Source organism: Equus caballus, chromosome 23 (genome assembly GCF_041296265.1).
Source record: "Equus caballus isolate H_3958 breed thoroughbred chromosome 23, TB-T2T, whole genome shotgun sequence".
In the NCBI taxonomy this organism is placed as follows: domain Eukaryota; kingdom Metazoa; phylum Chordata; class Mammalia; order Perissodactyla; family Equidae; genus Equus; species Equus caballus.
In genome coordinates, this window is record NC_091706.1 from 37386397 (window position 1) to 37399359 (window position 12963).

The 12963-nt window shown below is 41.1% G+C and overlaps 2 long non-coding RNA genes across 10 annotated transcripts in view; one reads left to right on the forward strand and one right to left on the reverse strand.

Moving 5' to 3' along the window:
• Positions 1–12963, reverse strand: part of LOC102147749 (uncharacterized) — a 156805-nt gene that overhangs the window by 22686 nt on the left and 121156 nt on the right. For 8 of the 9 annotated variants that reach the window (XR_011431183.1, XR_011431182.1, XR_011431179.1 and 5 more), the window contains 2 exons: positions 7962–8114; positions 7206–7583 (listed from right to left, as the gene is read on the reverse strand). This is a non-coding gene — a long non-coding RNA (uncharacterized lncRNA). Of the gene's footprint in view, positions 1–7205; positions 7584–7961; positions 8115–12963 lie in introns of those variants that run through there. The other variant, XR_011431180.1, reaches the window with a different exon arrangement.
• Positions 1–12963, forward strand: part of LOC138920295 (uncharacterized) — a 46070-nt gene that overhangs the window by 19318 nt on the left and 13789 nt on the right. The window lies entirely within an intron of this gene.

Genomic DNA, 12963 nt, shown 5'->3' on the forward strand with positions numbered 1-12963 from the left:
TGTCCCCACCTCCCTTGTGACATCCAGGTCAACAACCAGGATCAACTCCCAAAATAGCCCGACTCGTAAAATAGCATTGTGAGACTAAAAGAAAACGTGTTTTCGTTTTATATTGCTAGTGTAACAAGTTATCACAATTTTGTAAAATTAAATAATACAAATTTATTATCCTATATTTCTGTAGGTCAGAAGTCTGGCACCATCTAAGTGGGCTAAAATCAAGGGGTTCACAGGTCTGCATTCCTTTCTGGGGGCTCTGCAGTAGAATCAATTTCCTTGCCATTTACAGCTTTCAGAGGCCACCCACACTCCTTGGCTCATGGCCCCTTCCTCCATCTTCAAAGCCATCAGTAGCAAAAGGTTGAGTCCTTTTCACATCACGTCACTCTGATCTTTTCTTGTGCTTCCCTCTTCCACATATAAGGACTCTTACTGTTATATTGGGCCCACTCAGATAATCCAAGATAACTCTGTATTTTAAAGTTAGCTGATCAGCACCCTTAATTCTCTTTTGCCATATAATGTAGCAAATTCACAATTTCCAGAGATTAGGATGTGGACATTATTAGGAGGTCATTATTTCGCCTGCCACAATAGGTAAAGATACTAAGATCAGTTTCTGGTACATAGGAAACATTTATGGGACATTTACTACTGTTCTCTGCTCCTGTCCTTGGACTCTGCTTACAGGTGGAGAAATCACAACCATGTGAACTGGAGGCATCTTGAACCCAGTGCTCTCCTCTGCCCTCAGTAATATTCTCCTATTTCTGATGACCCCAACTACCATTTTCCTCCAGCCCTTTTCACAGTCCCTATGTCCTCACTATCAGCAGATGACTTTGTTGCCTACTTTGAACCAAAAACTGAAGCCATCCGGCTTGAACTACATCAACCTCTGGTGCTCCCACCAACAAATATACCTACTGCTGCTCCCATTCTTGGCTCTTTCCCCATTGTCTTGGAGAATTAGACGTCCTCCCTCTTTCTCATGGTCAATTCCTCCTTTTCAAATCCAGGATGTACTTAGCTGGGAAAAAAAGAGTTCAGTAGAATCGGTTTGTGGTTCAGCCTAACTATTTACTGGGTCATCCTTTTCTATATCAAACCATATTGGGTAATCCATCTACACAGTATTGGATGGCTTCAGAGAACAGTGGAAATGTATTTGGGTCACCTGTGGAGTAACTCAGGTTTTTTTCCTTGCATCATAGGACGGGGAATTGTCCCAGCTTGCTTTGTCAGTACAGGAAGCACTCAATAAATATTTGGTGAAATAAATCCAGGTCAGACTATGTCCCCAGTGCTGGGATACAAAGATAAATAAGACACGTTCTGCCCTGGAGGAGTTCACAGTTTGGCAGAGAAATCAGAGAAGCTAACAAAAGGGGATAATAAAATGCGATAAAAGCAAAGGTGCTATGGGAAACTTGTATAGGGTAAGATTAACTGTTGGGTGGAATCTGGGGAGGTTATCAGAACAGGTGATACCCTTCAAGACTCAGTAGCAGAGAAGCCAGAGAAGGGAGCGAGAAGAGGATGTTCGAGGAAGCATTTAGGAGGTCTCAATGAGTGAGAGCACTGACTATATTCATGGAACTCTACGTAGTTTGGTCTGGAAAGGCAGGTTGGGGTTGGGTTGTGAAAACATCATAAATCATATAAAGGAGTTTGAATTTTATTTTCCCCACCGAAAACTTAACTCTTAAAGCTCCATGTTGCCCATAGGACTGGGTGTTCTAGAGGATGCCAACAGGAGCTATACCAAAACACTTATTCAGCTTTTAGTTGAAGGTGGAAAGGTGATTGTCTGGAGCAGATAGTATGGAGCACAGTTGTAAGAAATAACATTCAGAGAGGATCTCCTGAAATGTGTACAGTCCATCCATCTCTTAGATAAAGTTAAACCAAATCAAACTTCATACTGTCCTTCAGCAAGATGAGATTGGCCTGTGCTGAGAATGGTGACAAGAAATGGTTTGATGCGACATTTGTGTGTTCTTCATCTGAATAGCTGGTTTGTCTTTATTTTACAGGCAATGTGAGTGTTGTAATCGATTGCGTGTCTTCTTAGTCATAAACACTAGGAAGCCTAGAGCCAAATTTGTGGCTCATCTCCACAGGAGGGTTCTTAGGGCCCACTTTCTTGGGAATAACTGAACCTAGGATCGTGTTTGACTTCCTCCATTTGTTTCCCTTTGCTATAACACCTTCATCTACTTATCTGATCCTTTCCAAGCACTTTGCAACCTCTCTCTGATCCTTTTTGGGGAAGAAAGCTGAGATTAACAGAGAGAGTGAAAGTGCATCACTTCTCACAGTGCCTGGAACGTAGTACCTACCAAATAAGGACTTGTTCTTACTGTTGTGATTTTTATCAATCCCACCTGCTCCATTGCACAGTCGCCCATGTTGACAGAAATGGAAAGGTAGCACATAAGACAGATGGAAATGATTTTCAAAATCTATTTTCATGGTCCCAAATCCTATTAACCACATAATTAAATGGACAAGTATGAGTTGGACAATTACCAATCGCAAGTCCCGGAGCCTTGTGCTGCGAAAGAGACACATCAGTAAGTCAGAGAAACGGTAAACAGAGCTTCTCATCTGATGAGGGAGCTATGATATCACCATGGCCCTCAGAATCCCCATCTATAAAGGGAGAATAATGATACAACCTACCCTATGGAGTCATTGTAGGGATTCTGACTATACACATAAAGTGCCAAGAATAGTAGAACAGTAATAGTACTAAGTTAATATTATTATTGCTGTAAATTATGTTTATATGTGGGCACCCTCAGAATGTGTGGTCACCAGGGGTTCTAAAAATTCAGACAAGGGGGAAATTGCTTCCAGCTGGAGTCATCCAGGCAGGCTTCCCAGAAAAGGTGAGATTGAGCTAGAGTTTGAAGGATGGAGATAATTTCACTAGGCAGAGAGGAGCAGGGGAGTTGATCCCTTGGCAACCCTATACAAAAACGGGCAGAAAGGAAGGGGATACCCCATCAGGAAGAAACCTCCGGAGAGCACAAGATTGGTGAAAGGGGCTGGTGAATGGCAAGGCTGGCAAAGCTTCCCGTCTTCTTGTGTCCTTGTTGCATAGAGTCAGCGCTGACGCCTTACCGCACGATGGGCTCTCCCCAACCCTCGCCGGAAAGAAAATCCACGCTGTGCCCCGAGAGACACTCTGAGCACTCCTCTGAATCCTTCATCTACCCGATAGCCAAGAGGAAAACTACTCAGGGTGTGGTAGTCACAGAGAGCTACAGAAACCCTTCCGTTCCCCACTAAATTCCTACACACAGACTCCCAAAAACCCTGCTTCTATTTTGGGCAGTGGCATGCTTAGGAAGAAAAATGCAGGAAATGTGAAATTAGAAGGTGGCAGCAGAACTGCCATCTGCGTAGACGCTGAAAGGCCTTTATTACAGAACCTGAGAGAGAAACTCAGCGAGTTCCTGCAGCGAAGGCTGGCCTGGCTCCAGCGTGCAGGCTGCAGGACGAGGCAGCCAGCACGGCTGCAGTGATTTCAGAGACCAGGGTTGCCAGGCTCCCTTTCCACATATATCTGTTTGTTTAAAGAGAAGAAACCATCTTTGGAAAAATGTCCTGTAATCTGGTATTTCTAGACTCCTTAAAATTTGGAGGAGAAAAAACCCCACCAACTCAAAGATGTTAATTTAGATAATAAGCACAATTCTTGTACCAAGAGGAAGAAAACCATTTTAAACTGCAGCAATGAAAGGTGAATCAATAAAGGATACAGAAGGGTTGATAGATGTGTACAGGCCAATAGGCTTATGCTCATTGGTGACAGGAGCCTTAAAAGCAGAAGGATGAAGATACCAAGCAAAGAGAAAAATTCCCATTAAAGTTGTTTATTTATACCCTGACTCATTCCAAAATTATTTGAGCTTGCCAAAATTCAAGTTGGGAAGCCAAACTATCCACATAGCACCTGCTGACCCCACTGAGCATCACATTTCTGAAAGCAAATGCTAAACTATATAGGGAGAGTTTTTTAAAATTTTCCTTTCCGCGACATGTTCTGTGCAGGAAAAAGAGCATCGCTCAAGCTGGCAATTCACTTGAGCCGAACCTACACTCCCCATTCTGTCACTGTCCTAAACGCCACAGAGACATGTTTCACAAAGGGAACTTTTCTAAATTAAAAATTGTATTAAAGTATAAGATACAGATATGTGTACAAATCATAAATATATATATTTATATATATATAGCTGGATGAATTTTCACAGTGTGAAACTGTCCACGTACAGTCAGCACCCAGGTGAAGAAACAGAACACTCCTGGGGTCCCAGGTTCCCCTCCCTATCAGTGACCCTGTACCTTCAAAGGGAACCACTCTCGTGATTTCTAACACCACAGATGACTTTTGCCTGCTTTTGAGCTTATAGAAATGAAATGATATATCGTTTACTCTTTTCTGTCTGGCTTCTTTCACTCAACATTATGTTTGTGAGATTAATTCACAACTTTCATTCATTCATTCTCATTGTTGCATAGGATTTATTTATTGGAAATGCCATGATTTACTTATCCATTCTTTGGTTAAGAGACAGTTGGGTTATTTCCAGTTTGGGACTAATGCAAACAATGCTGCTGTGAACATCTTTGTACATGTCTTGCATATGTTGGGATTATACCAGGAGTAGGAGAGCTGGATACAGTTTTGAGGGCTTGCTATTCACCAGAAACTGAAAGTAGGCTAGGTCCAGGAATAAAAGCATAGAAAAGCCCAGTTCTTGCTTTCAAGGACCTCATGATCCAGTGAAGGAGAGAGCTGAGCCGGTAAATACTCCCAGATGTTTGTGGCATTGTGTGCAAGAGCACCTGGGACTGGATGGTGCTGGGGTGAGGGGTGAGGCGGGGGGAGGTGAGAGCAAGGGAGGCAGAGTCAGGAATGGCTTCTCAGTGGAGATGACACTCATTGACTTCTGAAGACTGAAGAGGCATTGATGGGGGGACAAAGTGCAGAAGGCAAGGGAACAGCATGTGGAAAAGCCAAGACAAGGGAGAAAGCAGGTCAAGTCCAGAGACCATGTATTAGAGCAACAGAGGAAGTGGGAACATTGTCACTGTGTGGTGACAGGGCTGAGTTGGGGCACATCATGAAGGACCTTGCCTGCCACCTAAGGAAAATGTACGTTATCCTGAATGTGACGGGAAGCCACAGAAGGTTCTAGGGTCCTGCAGAGACAAGATCTGTTCATCCAGATGGCTATGTGGTGATGGGACTGGATAAGGGGAGCCTAGAAGCTAGAAAGAGACTAGAGAGTATGCTTTATCTGGAAGGGGAATATGATATGTTAGCAGATGGAAACTAGGTGATTCTTTAAAGAAGGCCTGGCTTTGGCCCAATATCCAGGCCAAGAATCTGGACGGCTTCTAATGGAATACAGAGTTCATGTGTGGGGTCGGGGGCAGGGAGGTGTGTATGCGCCAAGTTTCAGTGTGCAGAAACCATACATGGTAATTCATGCAGAAAGCTTTTGGGGCCAGCAGGCCACCTGCTGACATCCAGACTCGTGCAGGCAAGGAGCCCTCCTCTTGAGAGCAGAAAGGCAAAGCATACGTGTGAGGAGCTCAAGCTGAAAAGCAAATGCATGGAGCAGTGGCGCCCAGGTCTTATTGCTGTCCATCCCCTCTGGACACCGAGATGGAATGCTGAGTGGCGACAAGCAAGTTCTAATCCCACCAAGCTCCCTGCAAGACTCATGAGGGGATTCTAGAAAAGTCTCCAAGCCCCCTATGTTTTCACTGATTGAAATAATCAATTCAGTAGTAATATTTTATGTAAACTTATCTAATACAGTGGCCTGGTTGGAGCCCAGAAACCTGGTGTTAAAATTCAGTATGGATACTTGATACCTCAGAGAGGCATATAAAATAAAATACGATGGAAAATATGATGCTCATTACTTTATTAAATTTCCTTCTAGTTCTTCTAAGTATAAAATTGGTAATATATTAGAATGTGTGAAATTCATAAAAGTAGAATACATTTGTTCCACATTCTGCCGGCCAAAGAAAACCGTCATTAAGAGGGATTTTTCCTCCCTCCCTCTCGCTTTCCTTTCTTTCTTCCTTCCTTCCTTTTAATTTACACGTTTCTACATAGTTGTAATTATAAGGCAAACTTCATTTTTTGTCATAATTGCCATTATCTCATATTGCTTAAAAATTATGACCATAATTCTCTATTTTTACATAAAAAATTCAAATTTATTGCAAAACTTATAGGAAATACTATGTAGAAAAGAAAAGGAAAACCACCAGAAGTCCCCACATCCAGAGATAATTATCATCAATTCTTACTGCACCTTTCTCTTGACATCTTATGTGTTCTTATGTTTAATTTAACAAAATTGTTTTATCTTCCATTTTGCAATTTTTAAATGATTACCTATGTATTACGAATATCTTTCCTAACTGTATTCCATTAGTATAGCACCAAAATTTATTTAAATAATTCCTATTTTGGGACACTTAAATTCCCAAATTTTCATAAATTGAACAAGTGTAGCATTCTTTACGTTTTTAAAAGTATATATTCTTTACATGAAATTGATGACCAACAACAAAATCTACGTGAATTTTTAAGACTTTGGCTACGTATCACCAAATTTCTATCCAGAATTTATGTACCAGCATATACTGCCAACAGCAAAGTGGTGCCCATTTCTCCACAATTTCACCAACACGAGGCATTATCAATTTTTAAAAATATTGGTTAAAATTTGTAGAAAATGGAATTTTATTATCCCTTTATTACTTATGAGGTTAAATATTTGTGTTTATGGTACATTTTTATTCTTTTTTGAACTGCCTGTTCAAAACAATTTTTATACTGGCATGATTCTGTCACGTGGATATGCCGTTATTTATCTAAGCATTCTCTATCGAAAGAGGAAAAGCAAAGTATATGTGTAAGGAGTTCAAGCCAAAAAGTCAGAGACATTACTACATGTGTCTGGAACAATGTGCCAAAATCTCACTGCCCTCCGTCCCTTCTGGAGACTTCCAAGTTTTTACCCATATGTATGAAACGCAGGAATGAACATCTTTGAGTATAAAGGTTTTTTGTATTTGAGGTATATAGGTAAATTGCTAGAAGTGGTGCTACTAGTTCAAAAAGTATGGCTATTATAAAAATTCTAATTATACTCAGTACCACCTTAATGTAGAATTAACCTTTATTATAGCAGTTAGATAAACCACCAGTAATCTGAGAACAGATGTCCATATAAACCAAGTAGACTGAATTTCTGGTACTGGTGAGTTATGGTGTCTTTTTGTATTTAGTATGAAATATGAAGTAAGACAGGAATCCTGCCTTGCCAAATACTCTCAACCGTTGGCCATGCATTCTTCTCATCAAACCCACCAGGATTCTGGAGTAGAAGGCAGGATGATGTGTCATCTGATGTTAATCACAGATGTTGGAGAAGACAAATGGAAATGGTACTGTGAGGTTACAGGTGTTCGTACTAACTCCTTTGCCACCTTCTCTTGGGATCATCTTCTGGCACCATTTAGCATGGACTCCCTAGAGACTGGAAAAAGAAAAAACTTTAGAAATTATCCTCTGGCCAGCTCCAGTGGCCTAGTGGTTAAGTTTGGCACACTCCACTTCGACAGCCTGGGTTCGGTTCCCGGGCATGGACCTACACCACTTGTCTGTCAGTGGCCATGCTGTGGTGGCAGCCCACATACAAAAAGAGGAAGATTGGCAGCAGATCTTAGCTCAGGGCAAATCTTCCTCATGAAAAAAAAAATTATCCTTGGTTATGGAACCAACCTCTCCATTTTTTAGGGAGGTGTGTGGAGGGGATAATTTCACTAACACACACTTGAGATCAGTATGTGTGAGTATTTGAACATATGTGTCTGCTAATGTATTTGGTGCTAAGGAATAAGAGTTTTAAACGTACCTGATGAACCAGAAGCTTTCTTTAAATGCATATCCCTGAACACCATCCAGAACATCTGGGGTAAAACCATCATGTTGTATTTTAATATGCTGCTCAGGTGATTCTGATGATCAGCCAGATTTGTCTTCTGAAGTTTCATGGCTTTTATTCATTCTGGAAAATTCATAGCCATTTTCACTTAAAATATTGCCCCTTCCCAATTTCCTCCTTTTGAAATTCCCATTAGACCTAAATTGAAACTTTCCTCACCTCCTTGGCTTTCACACCTCTCTCTCTCTCTCTCTCTCCAGTGCTCCAGGTAATTTCCTCAGATGTATCTTTCATGTCATCAATTCTCTCTTTAACTGCCAATCTGCTCTTAAAATTGGCTGTGGTGTTTAATTTTGTTTCTGGCTTTTTGCTGTGAATTGTTCTATTAGGTTGTTTTTCATATGTGCCTGTTCTTCTTTAGTGCCCTGTTCTTTCATAAAAGTTTTTATTTCTCCCTTTCTCTCTTTCATGACTGTAAATATACTTAATTTACAGACAGCTTTAGACTATTTTATTCTCTCGGGGTCTTGTCATGCTACTCCTCCTACAGTATCTGCTGACTCTCCCAGATTGTGGACCACTTCCTTGTTTAATTTGTACTTTTAATTGTGAGCATATTTTCAGCTAGGATATGTTTTCCCTGTGGAATCCTGCACACTTTAAGATGTGGGTGTCACCTTTCGGAGAGGTCTTACTTTTGATTCTTCCGGAAATGCCAAGAGTTTCACAGGTCTGAAATATTTACAGTATCTACATTAATATCGCCATTTAGGATTCCTGTTCTATGGAAATAGTGTAAAATTTGGATTCTATACCTATGCTTAACACAGATTTTTACATTCCCATTTATTGTGGGGGAGCTTGTCCCATCCAGATATCTAATCGGTAAGAATATTGCCAGTTGCTTTCGTAGGATGTGAACGATGTTTTATAGTTCCCTTACGTGGTGGGAGCAGCTCTTCCTCAGTCCCAGCTTTATGCATGAATTTCAGTTCCAACCTTTCACCTTTCACAGGCCCAAGAGCAATTCTTTTATTCCCAGACGTGTTAAAAATCCCAGCTCCCAGCTGTTAGGCCCTATAGCCATGTCTGTTGTCCTCTGTTCTGTTCTGACATCAGCTCATGAACTTACCACATTGGTTATGAGGTTCTTCTTTAGTTTTGACACATAGGAACTTTTTCTCTCTCTCTCTCTCCCTCCCTCTCTCTCACTTTCTTCCTCGGTTATGTATATAAAATAGTTTTGTTATATTTTATCCAGCATTTCTATGTGCCTGTACGTAGAAGGGTGTCAATAGGCTAAGTAGATGGGACGAGAAACCTGCATCAGTCAGGTTTCGACACCACCAACAGGTACAATAGAGAATACACGACCTTTGAAACTGGAACCAGAGTTTGAACTGTGACATCGCCACTTTCTGAGTAGCCTATGCTAAGTCGTTTACCTCTCTAAGCTTTATTTTCTCATGAAGAAAATAGGGAGAATATGAGTACTGATTTTCCTTATGTGTTCTTCCTTACTGCTCTAAATTCTCTCCCATTTAAATTCAAGACATTTTCTCCATCCTCCATTCCTACAAAGCTGAAGAAGATTGCAAGTTTCTTGGAGGCAGTTTCCGTATCTTATTCATATTTTCCCTTACAAAACAAACAATAAATAAGTGAAGTAGTAGTTGATTGAGTGATCTTGTTAATTTCCTTTCATCAATGTATTCTTCACATACCAATGGACTGAGAAAAACCCTGGTTAAAAAAAGAGAGACCTGGGGCTGGCCCGTGGCCAAGTGGTTAAGTTCGCGCCCTCCACTTCAGCTGCCCAGGGTTTCGCTGGTTTGGATCCTGGGCGCAGACATGGCACTGCTCATCAGGCCATGCTGAGGCGGTGTCCCACATGCAACACCTAGAAGGACCCACAACTAAAATACACAACTAGGTACTGGGGGGCTTTGGGGAGAAGAAGAAGAAAAGAAGATTGGCAACCAATGTTTTAAAAAAGAAAAAGAGAGACTGAAATTGGAACGCAATAATGAATTCCATTTCTTAAGAAGTTTGCAAGGATGGGGTGAAAGGCGGAGCTACATCTCTGTGGAGTTTCACACCTCACAGTTCTCATCTCTCTCTTTCTCCCTGGAGTGCAAATGAGTGAAAGCGTATATTGGTTTAGAGGTTCTGCTCAGATAAATGTTGACGAGCCAATAAATCTGTCAGAGTAGCTCTCAGGCTGAGCCAAGGTGAACAGCCTCACAGCAATTCTCCCGGAGCCTCCGGGTACCAGGCAGCACAAGCAGAGAGATCACCAGATGCCTGCTCACCCCATGCCCAGGGGCAGAGACATCACAGGAATATGAGGAGCTTTCCCAAAACGTTGTGCTTACCATGTGGTCGAATTCCTCGTCAAACAACAGAGCAATCAGATTTTAAAAACAGAGAAAAAGACAGAGGCACATAAAAATAATTTTCTCGGTGATTCTGGTGGTTTATAGACTCCAGATGAAAATGACTATTCATTATGGGAGGCAATTCGGTGGTATCACTCAAGAAGTTTAGTGTACACATCCTTTGTTTCAGCTCTCCACTTCTAGAAATTTATGCCTTAGACAGACTCACACAAAAGCACTAGGTTGTCGATGGCAGCTTAATTTTTAATTTTTTACAGTTTATGTTTAAAAACGAAAAATCTGGAAGCGATTAAAATTCTCATCAATGGGAGCTGATAAATATACATCATAGAATAAAATGTTCCCTAGGTACTAAAGCTATGCAGGAGAGCTCTGTATACTCACATAGAAAGGTGTCTGAGATATGTAGTTTATAGACTAACAGCATGAACTTTGGAGCCAGACTACCTGAGCTCAAATGCCTATGTCTAGCTGTGTGACACTGGGCAAGTAGCTTTCCATCTCTGTGCCTCAGTTTGCTCATATATAAAACAAGGATAGCAGTAATACTTGAGCCAGAGGGTTATTGTGAGCAGCAAAATGTGTTAATACATAAAGCGTTTAAAACATCATCAGACCCACAGCCAAGTACTAAACTATTATTATGTTAACTATTAGTAGTAGTAGTAACTAAAAATAGAAAGTTAATGCTAACTGCTTATGTCTGGGGATTACATTTGTGGGGTTTGAGGTGAAAGGGAACTTTCAGTTTTTACTTTGGTAACCAATACCACTTGGATTGATTACAGTGAACGTAACAGTTTTATTAAAAAGAATAATTAAAGTCATTACTCAGAAGTATACTGGATAAGAAGACAGTTGTTCTGAGAGTTTGGCATATAACAGGGACTTTAAAGAACATAACAACAGGGTCTGGCCCCGTGGCCAAGCAGTTAAGTTTGCGTACTCCACTTCGACTGCTTGGCGTTCACCGGTTCGGATCCTGGGCTTGGACCCATGCACTGTTCACCAAGCCATGTGTGGCAGTGTCCCACATAGAGGAACTAGAATGACCTACAACTAGAAGACACAACTATGTGCTGGGGCTTTGGGGAGGAAAAAAAAAGGAGAGGAAGATTGGCAACAGATGTTATCTCAGGGCCAATCTTCCTCACCAAAAATAAATAAATGAACCAATCACAACAATTACTGATGGCTGTATATGTAGAACATTAGGACCTGAGTAAGGTGAGCAATCGTTTACATTTAGTCCCTTATATCTGTAATGCATTTTTACACTCAGCAAAATGTCTTCATATTCATGCCTTCATTTAATCCATCTAACTGGATGATTTCTGAGTTCATTTAATCCCTGTGAAGTGAATTTTCATATTATTTGAAATAGAGAAGGAGAGAGAGAGTGAGTTGGTTGTTTTAGGTTTTTTTCCTGTTCCCAGCAAAACTGGGCAGGCAAGAAAATTGAAGCTTAGAGTGTTAAGGGCTTGCTTAAGATCAGACAGCTTCTAGGGCCAGCTCTGTGGCTGAGTGGTTAAGTTCATGCACTCCACTGCAGCGGCCCAGGGTTTCGCTGGTTCAGATCCTGGGTGCAGGCATGGCACCACTCGTCAGGCCACGTTGAGGCGGCATCCCACATGCTATGACTGGAAGGACCTGCAACTAAGATATACAACTATGTACAGGAGGGGTCTGGGGAGATAAAGCAGGAAAAAAAAAAAAAGAAAAAAAGAAGATCAGACAGCTTCTGAGTCCCCGAAATGGAGGAAGAGCCAGTTTCCCAAGGCAAAGCCCTTTCCACCTAACCATAATTACCCTGTAAACTGGGCGACCAAAATGGTGACAAAATAGATTTCTAATTCTATGCTATGCATGAACACTATCAAGTATGTGATTTGATAAAAAGGTGGGTTTGTAGTGGGTCAATAGGAAAGAACAGCCAAAAAGTCAGTTCTCAAAGTTTATAAACAAAGCTTCTAATTGCCCCAGGATAAAGATTGGTGACTGGCAACTGACACAGTAGAACTTTTTGAGTGTCTGTCCATAGCACCCTCAGGTGCGACAATGCCGATAAGACCCCAGGGTGAGATAATAAAAAGTGATCAAACAAGTGTAACCAATGGTATAATTAAAAATAGTTTCTATGGGATGTGGTTGAGGTCATTACAACAATGAACACATTTAAAACAATGGGCCAAAAGCCCACTACATGCGTCGTCTTTGGCAAGTTGCTTTTTTCTCTCATTTTCTCACCTCTAAATATGAAGAAGTTGGACTACATGGCTTCTGACATGCCTTTCATCCACCTATTAATCATTCATTAAAAATAGGCATTGTGTGCTTTCTTAGTGCAAGACACTGATGATACTACATTGAATGACATTGATAAGGTCAATGCTCTCAAGGAGTTTGCATTACGGTGTGGGCTAGACAGACAATAAACAAAAAAGTAAACAAGTGCTACCCATAGAATTAAAATAGTCTAGTGGGAAAGTAAGTAATGGAATAGATACTCTAAGTGGGTACCCAGGGAAGGATTCTCTGAGGAGGTGTCATTTTAGATAACATGAGAATATGAG